The sequence below is a fragment of the Triticum urartu genome, chromosome 7, assembly GCF_003073215.2.
Source record: "Triticum urartu cultivar G1812 chromosome 7, Tu2.1, whole genome shotgun sequence".
NCBI lineage: Eukaryota > Viridiplantae > Streptophyta > Magnoliopsida > Poales > Poaceae > Triticum > Triticum urartu.
In genome coordinates this window covers 396,395,303-396,414,071 of record NC_053028.1, presented here as the reverse complement: position 1 = coordinate 396,414,071, position 18,769 = coordinate 396,395,303, and positions in this window count along the sequence as shown.

Genomic DNA, 18,769 nt, shown 5'->3' with positions numbered 1-18,769 from the left:
CTCAATCTGGTAATGAACATTGACCTAGTGATAATGAAAAATATAATGCTAATGTTCATGAAGACTCTCAACCTAATAATAATAAAGAACCAGATAATGATGTTGAGATAGAACCACCTGTTGATCTTGATAACCCACAACCTAAGAATAAAAGGTATGATAAAAGAGAGTTTGTGGCTAGAAAACACGGTATAGAAAGAGAACTATGGGTTCAAAAACCTATGCCATTTCCACCTAAGTCAACTAAAAAGAATGATGATGAAGAATTTGAACGCTTTGCTGAAATGCCGAGGCCAGTCTTTTTGCGTACTCGCTTGACTGATATCTTGAAAATGCCTCCTTATGCAAAGTATATGAAAGACATCATCACTAATAAAAGAAAAATACCGGAATCTAAAATTTCCACTATGCTTGCTAACTATACTTTTAAAGATGAAGTTCCTAAAACACTTGGAGATCCAGGAATACCAACTATACCTTGCTCCATAAAAAAGAATTATGTGAAAACTGCTTTATGTGATTTAGGAGCTGGTGTTAGTGTTATGCCTTTCTCTTTATATAAAAGACTTGATTTGAATAAACTCACACCTAATGAAATATCTTTGCAAATGGCTGATAAATCAACTGCCATACCTATCGGTATTTGTGAGGATGTGCCCGTTGTTGTTGCTAATATCACTATTTTGACTGACTTTGTTATACCTGAGATGCCCGAGGGCGACAACATGTCGATTATCCTTGGTAGACCCTTCTTGAAAACTGCAAGGGCTGTTATTGATTGCAATAAAAGCAAGGTCACTTTTCATATCAATGGTAATGAGCATACAGTGCACTTTCCGAAGAAACAATTCCAAGTGAATGGTATTAATGTTATTGAAAAATCTCCGACAATCACTATTGGAAGTTTTCAAATACCTCTACCTACTATCAAAAAGAAATATGAATTTCTTATTTTTGGGGACATTCATACCCCATAAAGGTAACCTAGTGATTTAAGAAAGTTCTTTAGTTTCATGCTAATCGAAGGTGGTTGTTAATAAGACTTGATCAACCTTATTAACGGATCATTTTTTAAGCAGTATGAAGTTGAGGACTTTAGTAAGCACTACCTTCTGTCCCTACCTTTTATTTTCTGTTTTTATTAGTTAAATAAAATAAAATGCCATGTTTTGTTTGTTTTTTGAATTTCCCGTGCAATAAAAAATGACCCAAAAATAAAAGTTCTCAGAATGCCCTGGAAATTTAATATCACAGGGAGGTGCACCAAGTGGGCACAACCCACCTGGGCGCGCCAGGACCCCCAGGCACGCCCTGGTGGGTTGTGGTCCCCACATGGCCCCCTCACTTATCTCTTTAAACCACTTCATCACCTACCTCCAGAAAAAATTCTCCATAGTTCTCTCTCGTGTTCTTGCTCTCAAGCCCGCGGATTTCGATCTCTTTGCTCGAAGATCTGTTTCCGAAACTGTTTCGGGGTATTGTTGCTTGGTATGTGACTCCACTATTTGTCCAATTACTTTTTGTTTTAGCGGTTTATATTTTGAATACCTAGTTACTCTTGGTGATGCTGTAGATGAGCTTGCATGTTGAATTCTTAGAGTTCTAAGTAGTTTGAATGCTTGCTATGGCCTCTACGTATCCCTATGAGTAGTTGGTATCATTTTTGCGAAGTTTTGTTGAGAAAATTTTGTGGGGTAATAAATTTCAGAATTTTTGTTCATAGGAAAACCATGAATATCTTTAGGAAGTTTGGCTCCAAGAAGCACTCCAAGGGTGTTATTGGGGAGTCATCTCACAGTGATCTCCATCCTTGGAGGTTGGAGGAAGTACGGCCGTGCGAATGGCCGCACACCCCGTTCATGGAAGAGGATGGAATCCTTTAGGAGTTCACACAATATGCTGCTAATGCCGGCCTCACCGACTTCATCGTAGCTGAATGCGAATAGTATCATCTCCTCACAAACTCCTTTGTTCAAAGCTTTACTTTCCTCTCTAGGAATAATCCTCCTGGAGTGCGATTTGATTTATATGCTGAAACCCATCAAATACCACTCACTAAATTTTGTAACATATGCATGATCCCTTCTTATGGGAGTTTAGTTGAGCCTAGGCCGGCAAAGTTTGAGGCCTTTTATCGTACTTTGACAATGGGAGATGAGAGAGGGGTGTCAGCTATCACTGCCGCTGGCTTGCATTTTCCTGTTGTTCATTACTTTGCTCTTTTCATTGCAAAATGCTTGCTTGCTAGAGAGAAGGTGGGTGCGCTCAGTTCACTCGACCTTGCTATTTTACGCCGTGCACTAGAGGGCGACAATACTTATAGCTTGGGAGCTATTGTAGCATGTTGCCTCCACCTTAATAGGTCCAAGGGTACAATACATGGTGGAATTTTCGCTACTCGTTTGGCGGCTCACTTCGAGGTTGAGATATGCCTTCATGATTATCCTCTGACCAAGGTTTACCTAGACCGTGCAGCCATGGAATACCACCATTTCATTGCAAAAGATTACCCTGACATGCCTATTCCTTATAACTTGGTTTTCAGCATTGAAACCCGTGATATTATTCCACTACCTGCTCCTGCTTTGTTTGATCCTGTTGCTAGGGGCAGATATAGGATTATGCCTACGGACATCATCGCCTACCGGAATGGCCAGGCTGCAGAGGAGGGGAAGATCCTCAACAGTGGGATCAGTGGATGCCCGCTCCTCAGCACCCCAACTACTATCAGGCTTCTGATCGACTACCAAGCTAGGACAAAAGCCTAAGCTTGGGGGAGTACGTGTTTCCCACCAACATTACATTCATGTTCACTTATTTAATCTGTCGGTGTTCACACTTTTTCATTGTATCATCCATGCTTAATTTTATTTTTTTTGCTTTCTTCTTGTGTGTTTGAAAATCCTTAGAAAAACCAAAAAATTAGTTGTAGTTAATTTACTTTCTATGCATGCTTAGTTGTAGTACTAAAAGAAAACCCAAAAAGAATTCCTTGTTCTTCTTTTGCTTGTTGGGAGCTTTCCCGTGTAAACAATTTTTCTCGTTTTTGCTTTTCCCAATTTATTTTGCTTGTTCAAGAAAACTGTCGGTTCTATATCCGGCATATCTCGTAGTAGGGGTCCTAAGCTAGGCGTCTTGGAGCGATGGTAACATGGACACTGGATTTTACCCAGGTTCGGGCCCTCTTGATGGAGATAAAATCCTACGTCCTGCTTTTGATTGTATTCATATGGGGATAGTACATAGTACATGTATCTACCACGAGATTGTAGTAATGAATACGAGATGTTCTATTGACTAGTCTCGCCTCGGTTTATATAACACACCAGATGCCTAGGGTTTAGAGGAGTCCTTGTCTTGGGTGCCATGTCTTTGTGGAATCCTCCTTGTATGCGGCATGGGCTGCCCGATGTGGCCCATAAGTGAACCGCCATGGGGGTCCTCGGCCCGATCTAGCTGGTCGGGAGACGACATGGTGAGTACTGATTGCTCCTTGACTATAGCGCCAGAAAACTCCTGTCTGCTAGGACTAAGTCAGTATTTCCCCAAAGAGGAAGGGATGATGTAGCACAACGAAGTTAGGTATTTCCCTCAGTGACGAAAACAAAGGTTATCAAACCAGTAGGAGAACCAAGCAACACAACGTAAACAACACCTGCACACAAATAACAACACCTCGCAACCCGACGTGTTAAAGGGGTTGTCAATCCCTTTCGGGTAATGATGCCAAAAATTTTGTAGTAGATTGAAATAATAGATCGTAAATAAAATGAAGTGCGGCAAAGTATTTTTGTATTTTTGGTTTAATAGATCTGAATAAAAATGCAAAGGAAAAGTAGATCGCAAGCAAATATATGAGAAAGAAGACCCGGGGGCCATAGGTTTCACTAGTGGCTTCTCTCGAGAAAGATAGCAAATGGTAGGTAAACAAATTACTATTGGGCAATTGATAGAACCTCAAATACTTATGATGATATCCAGGCAATGATCATTACATAGGCATCACGTCCAAGATTAGTAGACCAACTCCTGCCCGCATCTACTACTATTACTCCACACATCGACCGCTATCCAGCATGCATCTAGTGTATTAAGTTCATGGAAAAACGAAGTAATGCAATAAGGACGATGACATGATGTAGACACGATCTATCTATGTAGAGATAGACCCCATCGTTTTATCCTTAGTAGCAATGATACATACGTTCTGGTTCCCTTTCTGTCACTGGGATCGAGCACCGTAAGATCGAACCCACTACCGGGCACCTCTTCCCATTGCAAGATAAATAGATCAAGTTGGCCAAACAAAACCCAAATATCGGAGAAGAAATACGAGGCTATAAAAGATCATGCATATAAGAGATCAAAGAAACTCAAATAACTTTCATGGATATAAAAAGATATGAATGATCATAAACTCAAAGTTCATCAGATCCCAACAAACACACTGCAAAAAGAGTTACATCATATGGATCTCCAAGAGACCATTGTATTGAGAATCAAGAGAGAGAGATGAAGCCATCTAGCTACTAACTATGGACCCGAAGGTCTACAAAGAACTACTCACGTATCATCGGAGAGGCACCAATGGAGGTGGTGAACCCCATCCGAGATGGTGTCTAGATTGGATCTGGTGGTTCTGGACTCTGCGGCGGCTGGATGAATATTTTGTCGACTCCCCTAGGGTTCTGGTATTTTTGGGGTATTTATAGAGCAAAGAGGCAGTCCGGGGGGCACCCGAGGTGGGCACAACCCTCTAGGGCGCGCCTGGGACTCCTGGCGCGCCCTGGTGGGTTGTTTCCTCCTCGGGACTCCCCCTGATACGTCTCCAACGTATCTATAATTTTTGATTGTTCCATGCTATTATATTATCCATCTAGGATGTTTTATATGCATTTATATGCTATTTTATATGATTTTTGGGACTAACCTATTAACCTAGAGCCCAGTGCCAGTTTCTGTTTTTTCCTTGTTTTTGAGTTTACAGAAAAGGAATACCAAACGGAGTCTAATTGACATGCCAATTTTAGATGATTTTTTATGGACCAAAAGAATCCCCCGGAGTAAAAGAGTTGGGCCAGAAGTGTTCCGGGCCGTCCACGAGGGTGGGGGCCGCGCCCTACCCCCCGAGCGCATCGCCCTATCTCGTGGACGACTCAGGGACCCCCCTGACTTGTTCCCGACGCCAAAATTCCTATAAATACAGAAACCTCCAGAAAATAACCTAGATCGGGAGTTCCACCGCCGCAAGCCTCTGTAGCCACCGAAAACCAATCTAGACCCGTTCCGGCCCCCTGTCGGAGGGGGAATCCCTCTCCGGTGGCCATCTTCATCATCCCGGCGCTCTCCATGACGAGGAGGGAGTAGTTCACCCTCGGGGCTGAGGGTATGTACCAGTAGCTATGTGTTTGATCTCTCTCTCTCTCTCGTGTTCTTGATTCAACACGATCTTGATGTATCGCGAGCCTAGCTATTACAGTTGGATCTTATGATGTTTCTCCCCCTCTACTCTCTTGTAATGGATTGAGTTTTCCCTTTGAATCTATCTTATCGGATTGAGTCTTTAAGGATTTGAGAACACTTGATGTATGTCTTGCATGTGCTTATCTGTGGTGACAACTTGCGAGTTCCATGACCTCATGAACTTATGCATAGGGGTTGGCACACGTTTTCGTCTTGAGTCTCCGGTAGAAACTTTGGGACACTCTTTGAAGTTCTTTGTGTTGGTTGAATAGATGAATCTGAGATTGTGTGATGCATATCGTATAATCATACACACGGATACTTGAGGTGACATTGGAGTATCTAGGTGACATTAGGGTTTTGGTTGATTTGTGTCTTAAGGTGTTATTCTAGTACGAACTCTAGGATAGATCGAAAGGAAAGAATAGCTTCATGTTATTTTACTATGGACTCTTGAATAGATCAATCAGAAAGAATAACTTTGAGGTGGTTTCGTACCCTACAATAATCTCTTCGTTTGTTCTCCGTTATTGGTGACTTTGGAGTGACTCTTTGTTGCATGTTGAGGGATTGGTATATGATCCAATTATGTTATTATTGTTGAGAGAACTTGCACTAGTGAAAGTATGAACCCTAGGCCTTGTTTCAACGCATTGCAATACCATTTTCGCTCACTTTTATCATTAGTTACCTTGCTGTTTTTATAATTTCAGATTACAAAAACCTATATATACCATCCATATTGCACTTGTGTCACCATTTCTCACCAAACTAGTGCACCTATACAATTTACCATTGTATCGGGTTTGTTGGGGACACAAGAGACTCTATGTTATTTGGTTGCAGGGTTGTTTGAGAGAGACCATATTCATCCCACGCCTCCCACGGATTGATAAACCTTAGGTCATCCACTTGAGGAAAATTTGCTACTGTCCTACAAACCTCTGCACTTGGAGGCCCAACAATGTGTACAAGAAGAAGGTTGTGTATATGCATCAAGCTCTTTTCTGGCGCCGTTGCCGGGGAGGTTAGTGCTTGAAGGTATATGTTTAGATCTTGCGATCAAATCTCTTTGTTTCTTGTTTTATCAATAGTTCAGTCTGTAAAATAAAACTACAAAAAATGGAATTGAGGGTGCCTCATATGCTTCATCTTTTTAATATCTTTCGTGAAAATAAGGATTCCTATAATTGTGCCAAAATGCTAGAAGAAGAATGCATTAAAATGTTTAGCACTAAATCTTTGAATGATGAGCATGATTGCAATGTTGTTAGTACGAACTCTTTAAATATCCATAGTACTAATGATGATTGCACCAGTCATGATGAAAATGTCTCTTATAAGCATGTCAATTTTTGTGCAGTGCATAGAGTTTGCAAGTACACACCAAATAGGGAAGATAGATTTTGCAAGAGGCATAAGTATTTAGAAACTAAATGGTTGCAAGAGAGGCTAAATGCTTGTGCTGTAAATTTAAAAAATTTGATGACTTGATTTCCCTTGCACATCATAATGAACTTAGTTTTCTTGTGGGTTATGAAGAAATGAAACGTATAACTAAGGATCTTCCAAAATTTGTCCTTGATAAAGTTCTTGATTTTGATCTAGAGGAAATTTATATGTATTGTGCGGTGAACTGCATTGAAAATCCTTATATTTCCAATTACATAAAGACAAGAAAACAAATAGAGGATGAAGAGAATACTAATGAAATGGAAGAGACTTCCCAATATCCTCCTATTATTTCTTATGATGAATCAGGTAACGAGGGGGAGCCTTCTATTCAACCAATCTCATTAATAAGGAGCTCCAAAAAGAGGATTAAAACCCACACATAATGTGAAGAAGAAAAAGAAAAGACGGAGAAGCAAAGGTAAAAAGGTATCCCTCGCAAATGATGTTGCTCCTATTACTCATTGTGATGATGATAATTGTTATACTATTGGTGTTGTCCATACTATTAATGACGAGAGTGATTATGCTTATGGTATGAAAAGGCCCAAGCTTGGGGATGCTATGTTTTATGAGAATGACATATTTGAGAATTTATTTGATGCAATTAATGTTTGTCCCAAGCTTGGGGATGCTATGTTTCATGAAGATGATATATTTAACCTCCCAAGTTTTGATATGCAAATTTATTATGATAGCATGACTCCTATTTATGATGGTTATGTTGACGAAAGTGGGTTTGGAAGAGTGTCAACTTTAGGAAGTAATGATCCCACTACTTTAAAGGGTGTTGAATCTTATTTTGACAATTATGAAAGTGGATTTGGAGAGGTCATGACTTTATTTAGTAAGGATTCCACTATCTTAGAAGAGGTTTCAATTGATTATGACGAGAACAAAGTTGCTACTTATGATGATTATTGTGATGACACTTATGCTATAAAAAGTAGTGATGATTATATTTACAAAACTTGTCATTATTATGATTACCCTTTTCCTGAACGTTACTCTTTTAATGTGGAAAAAAATTATAGTATTCTAGTTTCTTATGATACTCCCACTATTCCGAATGAGAAGAATTTTGCTTGTGTGGAGAGTAATAAAAATTCTATGCTTATAGATCATGAAAAGAATGCTTTATGTGATGGTGATATTGTTGAATTTATTCATGATGCTACTGAAAGTTATTATGAGGGAGGAATACATGCTTCTAGGAGTTGCAATAATATCAAGTTTCCTCCCTATGTGTTGAAAATCTTGAAGCTATGCTTGTTTTACCTCCCTATGAAAGTTGATTCTTGTTCCCATAAATTGTTTGCTCACAAAATCCCTGTGCATAGGAAGTGGGTTAGACTTAAATGTGATATTCATATTCTTCATGATGCTCTCTGGATGTTTCAATTCTTACTTTTATGTGAGCATCATTGAAATCATCATGCCTAGCTAGGGGCATTAAACGATAGTGCTTGTTGGGAGGAAACCCGATTTCATTTTTGTTCTTTGCTTTTTGTTCCTGTTTAGTAATAAATAATTCATCTAGATTCTGTTATGATTGTGTTTTTATGTCTTAGTTAGTGTTTGTGCCAAGTAAAGCCTTTAGGATCTTCTTGGGTGATTATTGTTTGATCTTGCTGATAAAAACAGAAAGTATGCACTCACGAAGATAATTTTCATTTTTTTACCAGAGAGTGATAAAATACCAATTCGAACTACAGTATATCAAAATATAAATTGTCCTTGTCGTCCTAATTTTTCAGAATTTTTGGAGTTACAGAAGTATTCGAAACCTCCAGATTACTACAGACTGTTCTGTTTTTGACAGATTCTGTTTTCTATGTGTTGTTTGCTTATTTTGATGAATCTATGAGTAGTATCGGAGGGTATGAACCATATATAAGTTGTAAGACAGTAGATATTACACCAATATGAATTTATAATGAGTTCTCAACAGTACCTAAGTGGTGATTTATTTTCTTATACTAACGGAGCTTACGAGTTTTCTGTTAAGTTTTGTGTTGTGAAGTTTTCAAGTTTTGGGTAAAGATTCGATGGACTATGGAACAAGGAGTGGCAAGAGCCTAAGCTTGGGGATGCCCAAAGCACCCCAAGGTAAAATTCAAGGACAACCAAAAGCCTAAGCTTGGGGATGCCCCGGAAGGCATCCCCTCTTTCGTCTTCGTTCATTGGTAACTTTATTTGGAGCTATATTTTTATTCACCACATGATATGTGTTTTGCTTGGAGCGTCATTTTATTTTATTTTATTTTGCTTGCTATTTGAATAAAATACAAAGATCTGAAATTCTTAAATGTTAGAGAGTCTTCACATAGTTGCATAATTATTCTACTACTCATTGATCTTCACTTATATCTTTTGGAGTAGTTTGTCGTTTGCTCTAGTACTTCACTTATATCTTTTTAGAGCATGTCGGTAGTTTCATTTTGAATAAATTGTTGAACTCTCATGCTTCACTTATATTATTTTGAGAGTCTTAAATAACATGGTAATTTTCTTTGGTTATGAAACTAGTCCTAATATGATAGGCATCCAAGTTGGGTATAATAAAAACTTTCATATGGAGTGCATTGAATACTATGAGAAATTTCATAATTGATAATTGTTTTGAGATATAAAGATGGTAATATTAGATTCGTGCTAGTTGAATAATTGTGAAATTGAGAAATACTTGTGTTGAGGTTTGCAAGTCCCATAGCATGCACATATGGTAACCGTTGTGTGACAAATTTGAAGCATGAGGTGTTCTTTGATTGCCTTCCTTATGACTGGCGGTTGAGGACGAGCGATGGTCTTTTCCTACCAATCTATCCCCCTAGGAGCATGAGCGTAGTGCTTTGGGTTTTACGACTTGTAGATTTTTGCAATAAGTATGTGAGTTCTTTATGACTAATTTGAGTCCATGGATTATACGCACTCTCGCCCTTCCATCATTGCTAGCCTCTTCGGTACCGTGCATTGCCCTTTCTCACCTTGAGAGTCGGTGCAAACTTCGCCGGTGCATCCAAACCCCATGATATGATACGCTCTATCACACATAAGCCTCCTTATATCTTCCTCAAAACAGCCACCATACCTACCTATTATGGCATTTCCATAGCCATTCCGAGATATATTGCCACGCAACTTCCCACCGTTCCATTTATTATGACATGCTTCATCATTGTCATATTGCCTTGCATGATCATGTAGTTGACATCGTATTTGTGGCAAAGCCACCGCTCATAATTTTTATACATGTCACTCTTGAATCATTGCACATCCTGGTACACCGCTGGAGGCACTCATATAGAGTCATATTTTGTTCTAATTATCAAGTTGTAAATAGATAGAAGTGTGATGATCATCATTATTAGAGCATTGTCCCATGTGAGGAAATAAAAAAAGAGAAAGGCCAAAAAAGAGAAGGCCCAAAAATACAAAAAAAATGAGAGAAAAAGAGAGAAGGGACAATGCTACTATCCTTTTCCACACTTGTGCTTTAAAAAATAGAACCATGATCTTCATGATAGAGAGTCTCTTATTTTGTCACTTTCATATACTAGTGGGAATTTTCGTTATAGAACTTGGCTTGTATATTCCAACGATGGGCTTCCTCAAATGCCCTTGGTCTTCATGAGCAAGCAAGTTGGATGCACACCCACTTAGTTTGATTTGTTGAGCATTCATACATTTATAGCTCTAGTGGATCCGTTGCATGGCAATCCCTACTCCTCGCATTGACATCAATTGATGGGCATCTCCATAGCCCGTTGATTAGCCGCGTCGATGTGAGACTTTCTCCTTTTTTTGTCTTCTCCACACAACCTCCATCATCATATTCTATTCCACCTATAGTGCTATGTCCATGGCTCGCGCTCATGTATTGCGTGAAAGTTGAAAAAGTTTGAGAATACTAAAGTATGAAACAATTGCTTGGCTTGTCATCGGGGTTGTGCATGATGGGAGCATTTTGTGTGACGAAAATGAAGCATGGCCAAACTATATGATTTTGTAGGGATGAGCTTTCTTTGGCTATGTTATTTTGAGAAGACATAATTGCTTGGTTAGTATGCTTGAAGTATTATTATTTTTATGTCAATATTGAACTTTTGTCTTGAATCTTATGGATCTGAATATTCTTGCCACAATAGAGAACATTACATTGATGAATATGTTAGGTAGCATTCCACATCAAAAATTTTGTTTTAATCATTTACCTACTCGAGGACGAGCAGTAATTAAGTTTGGGGATGCTTGATACGTCTCCAACGTATCTATAATTTTTTTATTGTTCCATGCTATTATATTATCCGTCTAGGATGTTTTATATGCATTTATATGCTATTTTATATGATTTTTGGGGCTAACCTATTAACCTAGAGCCCAGTGCGAGTTTCTGTTTTTTCCTTGTTTTTGAGTTTTATAGAAAAGGAATACCAAACGGGGTCCAATTGACGTGCCAATTTTGGATGATTTTTTATGGACCAAAAGAAGCCCCTGGAGAAAAAGAGTTGGGCCAGAAGAGTCCCGAGTCATCCACGAGGGTGGGGGTGCGTCCTACCCCCTCGGGCGCGCCGCCCTATCTCGTGGACGACTCAGGGACCCCCCTGACTTGTTCCCGACGCCAAAAATTCCTATAAATACAGAAACCTCCAGAAAATAACCTAGATCGGGAGTTCCGCCGCCGCAAGCTTCTGTAGCCACCGAAAACCAATCTAGACCTGTTCCGGCACAGATACTTGAGGTGACATTGGAGTATCTAGGTTACATTAGGGTTTTGGTTGATTTGTGTCTTAAGGTGTTATTCTAGTACAAACTCTAGAATATATGGAACGGAAAGAATGGCTTCGTATTATTTTACTACAGACTCTTGAATAGATTGATCCGAAAGAATAACTTTGAGGTGGTTTTGTACCCTACAATAATCTCTTCATTTGTTCTCCGCTATTAGTGACTTTGGAGTGACTCTTTGTTGCATGTTGAGGGACTGTTATATGATCCAATTATGTTATTATTGTTGAGAGGACTTGCACTAGTGAAAGTATGAACCCTAGGCCTCGTTTCAACGCATTTCAATACCGTTTTCGCTTACTTTTATCATTATTTACCTTGCTGTTTTTATAATTTCAGATTACAAAAACCTATATCTACCATCCATATTTCACTTGTATCACCATGTCTTCGCCGAACTAGTGCACCTATACAATTTACCATTGTATTGGGTGTGTTGGGGACACAAGAGACTCTTTTTTATTTGGTTGCAGGGTTGTTTGAGAGAGACCATCTTCATCCTATGCCTCCCACGGATTGATAAACCTTAGGTCATCCACCTAAGGGAAATTTGCTACTGTCCTTCAAACCTCTGCACTTGGAGGCCCAACAACGTCTACAAGAAGAATGCTGTGTAGTAGACATCACCCCCAGGTGCAACCAGGGCCCAACATGTTCCTTCTGGTCCATAAAAAATCTCCGTAAAGTTTCATGGTATTTGGACTCCGTCTGATATTGATTTTCTGCGATGTAAAAAACACGAAAAAAATAGGAACTGGTACTTGGCACTATGTCAATAGGTTAGTACCAAAAAATGATATAAAATGATTATAAAACATCCAAGATTGATAATATAGCAACATGGAACAATCAAAAATTATAGATACGTTGGACACGTATAAAGTACTCCCTAGTCCAGGACACCGTCAGTAGCCCCCTGAACCGGTCTTGAAGTTGGGGACGCTCCTCAATTCTTCCGAACTGTTCTTCATCTTCGGTCGCCGGTCTTCAAAACTGGTTCAACAAATCTTCTCATCTTCGATCTTGAGGATTGCCGAAGTGAATCCTAATAGTCTACACGTCGGGTATCCGTGGAGCCCCTTCGAGTTTTCGGACTTTAGCAATGCCTTGTTATTTTTTACGCCACACCTCGGGTTTGAAGTTGTTCCCATGCGGCGGTGTCCTCTTGTGACCGTGCTCCAATGCCGGACTGCATCCGAGATATCTTTTGCAGCCAAGCACCAACGTCGGACCGCTTCCGAGATCCAATGCCGGAATGTATCCGAGCTCCAATGCCGGACTGTATCCGAAGTGTCATAGATTACCTCGGTCTTGAAAAAGTTAAAAGGGTATAGCCATGCTTAATGCCGGAGATGCCCTCTATGGAGCTAGCCACTTGCAACCGAGCTTTATGCCGGACTACTTCTGAGGCATCTTTTGCAGTCGAGCACCAACGTCAGACTGTATCCGAGGTCGTGCACCACCTCGGTCATGGGCTGATTTATATGAATTTAATTCCAATTTGTGCAATGTATTCTCTGCCGAGATGTATAGCCAGTAGCCCTCAAGGTGCGTGTTGGCCTAATATCCGGGATGCACCTAAAGGATAAAATCAAGTGAAAATTCCTTATTTGACACTATCTTAAAATCTGCTTCCTTATTTGACACTGGAAAAGTTTTTCTTCCCTATTTGACACAAGTTTTAAATTTTATTCCCTATATGACATTTCCATCCATTTTGAGCCTAAATGGCACCTGAAAAGACTCTTTTGCCCCTCATGTGGTATGTGTGTGGGGGGCAATAGAGCACACATGCAGCATTAGTGCGAGGGCAGGAGCACACACGCATCAATACATACACATGCACCAAAACACACGCACGCGCACACACACGCAACAACACGTAGGCGTGCGTGCACACACACACGCACACACATGCAGCAACACACATGCACGCGCGCACACACACGCAGCAACACACATGCACGCAGCACACCACACAGCAGCAGCAGCACACACGCAGGCAGCACATAGGCACGCAACAACACACTCACGCGCGTAAGCACGAACACACGCAGTAGCAAACACACACGCAGCAGCACACATGCACACACACATGCAGCAGCAGCACACATGTGCGCGTGCACCCACACACGCAACAGCACACACGCGTGCGCACAGACATACCGCATGAGGGGCAAAATCGTCTTTTCAGGTGTCATTTAGTCTCAAAATGGACGGAAGCGCCGTATAGGGAATAAAATTTAGGACTAGTGTCAAATAGGGAAGAAAAACTTTTCCAATGTCAAATAAGGAACCAGATTTTAAGACAGTGTCAAATAAGGAATTTTCTCTAAAATCAAACTGCTGACCCAGTAGCCCCTAAGACTTAGGTTGATTTGTGAAATCGGCCTGAGGATCAATTCCTAGGTCGACATCATACTTACGAACAGAAACACGGTCTAATATATTAGAGAAAATAGTGATCGGTGAACGGGACCTTGAGAGAGGGTTTTGAGAAGTCGATGTAATATATTAGCTTGATGCCGGATAAGTCCCAGATGGTACTTATTATTGTCCGAAGATGCGTTTGCCCATAGTTCGGTCAAGCCGAACACTGAGCACTTTGAATTTTCTGTATTGAATAGGCAATGCAGTAGCCCCCGAGACACTGGTCGAGTGGCAACACCAGATCAGGGGATCAATGTGCCCCTTTAATATTAGTAAATGATAAGCCCGAAGCCCAGTAGCCCCCGAGCCTTAATTTGGGCACGAGTGGCGGAATTAAGGTTCGATATCCGGAGTAAAATCACAAATTATGTGTAATGATTCTACATATCCAAGTACTCTACATTATTAATGCTTGGATCCGCATTGTACAAAACTTTGTTGACCAACCATTGGCTTCAACCTCCTCGGCTAGTAGTCGGGTAGTGTTTGTCACACTTTATAAAGCCTTTATGAGGGCAAAGATTTACGATAAACAAGGTAATCCGGCCATACAGTTTTATAAACAAAGGTATGCAGAGAGAATGTTATATTACTATGTAATGTAAAAAACATCTTCCAAAGAAAATAGTCCCGCTATCGGTTCCTTTCTTTGGGTTGTCATGCCGACCATGATCATGAAACCTCACCTCCGAGCAACGCGGGAGAAAAATATTGAGTATTTAGTTTGGGGAAAGTTCCCAAACTATGTGGTCTTTAGTGAACCTAAATTTTCACTTCCGTCATTGCAAACGAATTATATTCTTAAGATAGCTAGCTTTTGGCTTCACCCAGTCTGAGGTACCAATCCGGATGACCCGGTAGTAACAATCGCAGAGGTGCTCCCTTTACCCCCTAGACGAACAATCGGGAATGTAGGGTTAAACACGGGAGCCACGCAACCCAGCTTGGCCAAAATCTTAAGTCAAATTTGATGCATATTTATGGCTTTATAACAATAATTACCAAAGGCAATGCTTGTATAATGAATACAAACGCTGATGATATTTATTTTGTCTCCGTTGCGACCGTTTATCATTTCAAAGTGGCCCATCGTCGACTTCTACCCCTTTGTAGATTCTACACAGGGTGTTTCCGTAGTAACAAGACAACCCTTAGCCGACGTCTCAGTGCCCGAAGGCGGTTGTGTTAGCAGAAACAAGGCAATCATATATGCTATAACTTTCACTTAGTCATAGGAGTTTTAAACTAGGGAAGCTAGCTACGAGCCCCCGGTTAGTGTTCGGCACCAACCGAAGTCTAGCCATTAACACTTCGGCCAATGTTATGAAAGGCCCACAATTTATCACGGGGTAATCGGTATTGATCTATAGTTTGACACCGTCATCGGATCGCTGACCAGTTTACGCCCATTGTGACAGTCAGTTTTTGTCTTTCTCCACTGAGGTGCTTAACCATTCGAGCTGGAAGGACAATCGTAGTGGTTCTCCCTTTGCGCACCTAGCCGAGCAAAGAGGGACATAGGAGGCAAGCACAGGATCCGGGCAACCCAACTATTGACCGAAGACACAATTCGAAACCGATGCATATATAACAATATCCGAGAATGTTTTTGACGAATATCTAAAGGTGTCCGGTGTTGCACTGCGAGACCTTTGCTGGAAACACACAAATAGTTTAAAAGTGTCATAGGCTTGGAAAACCAAAAAACTTCAGTGAAAACTTTATGCCTGAACTAAATCAAGTCATTTGGTGCCAATCCGAAAATTGGTCTTACTTTTGTGCTTCTGTCGTGCATTAATATAACACATCCGATCTCAAGACTTCAAGCAGGTCAGCCTACGGCTGCAACCTCCTATACCGAAGGCGGAGTACTTCTCTTTAAGCTAGTTTAGCGAACTAAACTCGAGCAGCATTAGAGACAAAACAGGCTATCCGGCTATTGACCACACACTCGAGTCGAGAAAGGAGTGGTAGAAAAAGACTTTGCAACGACTTAGAAGAAGAACACTTATTATAAAATGGCTCATATAAATTTAAGAGCCCCAGTTAACATGGGCAAACAAAAGTGGTTTTGAACGAACCTCGTTTTTGACAAACATATTTTAGCATAAATATATTGTCTGGTCAAACCGAACAAGAATTAAAAAAACTGAGCATGGAAGCGACTTAGCTAGTTAATGTGCTCGATGTTGATGCGTGGCCTGAGCTTACGGTGGGATGAGGTCCCAGCCCCCAAGCCAGTCCTGAGGTGGCGGAGCGAAGAACTCGGCACTCCGAAGTGGCGACATAGCACGGCTAATGTGACGGGGTGGAACCTCCAGTCCGACTGAGGCGACGGAGCAGGCCGACAATATGACGCCGAAGTCTGTGGTGTGGGTTAATGAAGTGATGACGAAGCCTAAGTCCAGCCGAGGTGACGCGGTACGTCGGTACACCGAGGTGATAGCGCTGCCCAACCCGGATCATTTACATGTGCACAAAAAATAGTGCAAGCCGGAGATAATAGTAATAATAATAAAATAAAATAATAATTCGTTGCATAATTAATAATTTATGCAAAGTGAGTAATAAAAGAAATATGGTCCATGTGCCGAACACTCGATGAAGTAGAGCTCTCTCAGCGATGCCGAAGTCCCCGAGGCAACCGAACATGTCGGTATGGCAATTCAACTAACAAGGTGATCACGCGAGCCGATTTACACCGATTGGGACGACGGTGTCGGCTTGCCATAGTGACCGCGCGATGCAGTCGAAGTCGATTACGTACACATGTAAAATAGTGCAGTCCAAAAAATAATAATATAAATATAGAAGAAAAACCTCGCATAATTAATTTACGCAAAATAGTTTTCGTAAAGAGATGTGGCCTGGCTTCGAAGCCAATGTCGGTGCAGGGCGCTGGTGTGACAAAGCTTGTATTCACAGGGTGGTCAAAGTCCACGAGGCGTTCGCCGAACTGCGGATGGGAAACTAACCGAACCATCACGCAACCATCGTGAATGCGGCCATCACTTGACGGACCTATGTACATATGATGGAACAAACCAGAGTAATAATTCATTGGAAAAAGTAAACCCAAGCAAGAAAAAATTACTAGGATTAATAGCACCTAGTTTATCTATTGTAGCAATCTGAAGAAAGGTTACTCCCAAAATTGGGACTCGATCCGCACACCCATTGCCTGATGGGCGATGAAGCAACGGCATGGCGATGCTAGCAAAGGTTGGGTCGCCGAGGCAAAGCCCCCGGTCCAGCTAACGTGATGAAGCTGGTCGGCTGGTGACGCCGAAGTCTAAGGAGTATGTTGATGAAGAGATGGCGAAGCCCCCGGTCTAGCCGAGGTGACGGAGCGGGTCGGCAAGGAGACGTTGCAGCTGCCATGTCAGCCGAGGTGTTGAAGCATTTCGGCGTGATGAACATAGGCTTGAAGAAGCAACAGTGAGGCCATGCCAATGCAGGTCATGACTAGTGACGCGGTCAATGGTGACGCGGTCAATGTCGGCTTGATGAAGTGATCGTGCGACGATGCCGATGTGCCCGCCCCGTGTAATCCGTGGGACGCGATGTTGGTGATGATTTATCCTTCGTGATGCTGAACTCTTGTTCGGCTCACCAAGATGATCCGAAGAAGTCGAGCTCGGCTCAACAAAGCAACTACGTGTCTAGCGCAGGTTGGCAGCCGTGGAGCAATGTTGCCGGACTGGTTTGACACCAGCGTAATGGTGAATAATACCTTAGAGAAGGCTTAAAATTTTATGAGCACATGTTTAAGAACAATGCACAATACCCTAGAAAGAGATTCTTCCAAAAAGGTTGTCCAATATTCCGTTCATGAAGAAAGATGAACTCAGGTCGGATTTGTATTTGCACAGAAAATAGATCCAAAAGGTGATGCACTAATCGGAAGGTTCCTAGAGTTTCAACGGTCGCATCGAGCTGAAATTTTGAGAGGTGGTAGATATGCAAACTCCACAGGAGATGAACGGTTGGATCTTCAAAATAACCACCGAGCTAGGCTCTGGAGACCACGCCCTAAACTCGTCCAGATTCCCATCCAGACTCGACAGGCCTCCGGTATATTATAGATCGCCGGAGAGTCCTCCATCAGAAGGCGACGAAATTTTACAAGGTCGTTGTATACTCAATTCCGCACAATTCCACCCAAGGGTTTGTTAAATCGACTCCCGAGGAGATGGTGGCAGTGAAAACAAGTCTGCTGTACAACTGTGCGATCACACGAGGGCAATGTTGACGATGAGCCCCAGGCTACATGGATGACTTTTTCATGGTCTTGGTTGAGATTTGAGCTGATGATGATGAAAGTATCTGTATGATCTTGTTGATCTAACGTGGAGCGCGGTCCTCGGTCCAGCCAAGGTGACCAGTCGAGCCAGTGACAAAGATACCGACATCAACCATGAAGCTCGGCTTTGATGCATAGATCGCACCAGAGACAATCCGAATTCCCATCGCACCGTGGCGACTGCCAGCAGGCTCTCAATGGAAGCACCAATGTCGGTTCTATATCCGGGATATCTCGTAGTAGGGGTCCTAAGCTAGGCGTCTTGGAGCGATGATAACATGGACATGAGATTTACCCAGGTTCATGCCCTCTTGATAGAGGTAGAACCCTACG